The sequence below is a fragment of the Harpegnathos saltator genome, unplaced genomic scaffold (genome assembly GCF_003227715.2).
Source record: "Harpegnathos saltator strain DR-91 unplaced genomic scaffold, Hsal_v8.6 scaffold171, whole genome shotgun sequence".
NCBI lineage: Eukaryota > Metazoa > Arthropoda > Insecta > Hymenoptera > Formicidae > Harpegnathos > Harpegnathos saltator.
Window position 1 is genome coordinate 1,992,299 of NW_020229952.1, and position 2,178 is coordinate 1,994,476.

Sequence of the window (2,178 nt, forward strand, 5' to 3'; positions counted from 1 at the left end):
TTCGCTTATATTTATTTCCGCGGCAGGTTGCAGCGCACAATCTGAGATTGCTCTCGATGCTTGCGTCGCGCGCGGAGACTTCCTCCGCGCGAGAGTCTCGGTTTCCTTCGGCGGCGAACCGTCCGATTGTTCTGGAGTTTCATTCAACTTCGCGTATCCTGAGTCGACTATTCGTGAGTTTGGAGTTATCGACGAGCGAATCACGAGTAGTACACCTCGCACTCGATACCTTGCAGATCACACGCGCCGCGCCGAACTGACGAACGACGTTCTAAAGTGTGTTGTCACTCGAGCATTAGAGCGAAGTGCAACGCCGAGCTTCCCTTCGATTTATTCCCGACATTCACAACGTACGAAGTACGAAGTACGAATGCGAAGTGAGAACGGAGATACGACAAAATTGGCCGTAGCCTCAAGATTCACCCAACGCGAGCCACCGAATAAATCTCGACACGCGGCACGACGATCCTGGGGACGATCGTGGCCAAATTACAGCGTTTGTTCTGCACCGGAAATGCACATCGCGCTTCCGTCAGGAATCAGGTTCGATCTCGGGGCTCTCGATTTCGTCGGCACGCGTCGGCCGAGCGATCGTAGGAGGAGACCGTCGCGGATCCTGCGCGAGGGGCGGAACGTATCGCGAAGGGAGGAACGCGCGCAGCTAAGGACGCTGGTAGGGCTTGTGGTGCGTAGCTCTTACGAGACGCTGAATAGTGGTTTGAGAAGATTTGCGTATAGCATAGTTTTATATAGCGAGCCACCTTAATAGGGGAAATGGAAATATACACTACGTAACGATCACTATGATTATCGCTAAAGCGTACTTATTAAGAATAAAACCGAGCACTGTAATCACCTGTCGCCGGGACAGAGTTTACCACACGCAAAAGGATCAAGGAAGAAGAACACACACACACAGTCACGCGCAGCGCTGAAAGCGCCGCTCAGACACGCACGTACGCGTATACGTGTGCATGCAAGACACATTCTATTATATAAATATACACGTATATCGAGCGAATATATAAATACATACGAGACAAATACCACTTTTGACTAGGGCGCTAACCCGAGGGAGGAGGAAAGAGAAAAAGAAACGAGAGAGAGAGAGAGAGAGAGAGAGAGAACAAATGCGAGAGAGGTGCTGTACGACAAACGCAAAAGACATGCGACGACAGAGAGCAAGTGGATGTACGTGTATGCGATGAGTGCGTGTTTCAAAATGAACAAACGGGAGCGCGAAGCGGAGAATATTAACGGTGATCGACCGAGGGACACGACGTAAGGGGGGGAGGGGTGGTACTTACAGACAAAACATATTTTAAATAATTAATCGCCAAAAGACAAGTTTTTAACTCTAATCTCGTAGCGCGTAAGGTCAAGATATAATTTACGTATATTATACATACATACTATATACATATGCAATGTATATATACGTACATGTGCGTGTACGCGTACACGCGTATACGCGCACATACGTGTATGTATATTTAAATAATATAATGATTGAAAGTCGTCTCTCTAAAATAAAATTTAAATCGCGAGCACGCGGGAGGGCCATGGTTCTCCTTGCCGACGGCCAGGTGCGACCAAATGAACGCATCACATGGCACTCGAGTTACGACGGATCCTCAAGAGGAAGCGAACCGGAAGATCGGGAGACGCGAGTGAGAAGCCTCGAGTCGAATCGTCGAGAGCCGCGCTCGGGAGACGGCCGCCCCGGAGATTCCCGTCGCGCCGGGATGCGAACGGGCCCACGATTCGGATATCATCGCCACGTCCCAATTCTAAAAATCTCTCTCTCTGTGCAGTTTCGCAACGCGAAACCGGGCATCGGAGGTCCGTTAGACGACGCCTAGACCGCCGGTAGCAACTTTCGTTTCCCCGCCCGAGTTTCATCGGGAGGCCAGCCGATGTCGGCGGCGATGCGCGTCTACCGGACGCCCGTCGTGCCGGACACATGATCGACGCGCGCGCGCACCACTGAACAATCTATAGAAAGAGAAGAAAAAAAAGTAGAATCGGCAACTATGGGGGAGGTTGCGTATCGGGGACAAGAGAACCCAGAGTCGAGATTTCTCGGGGGCAGGGGGGGGAGAGCGAACATTCTTTTCTCCAGCGCGCTTCAGTTCGACCGCGAGTGTGACGATCATGAGGAGTGAGAGACGTTCAGTT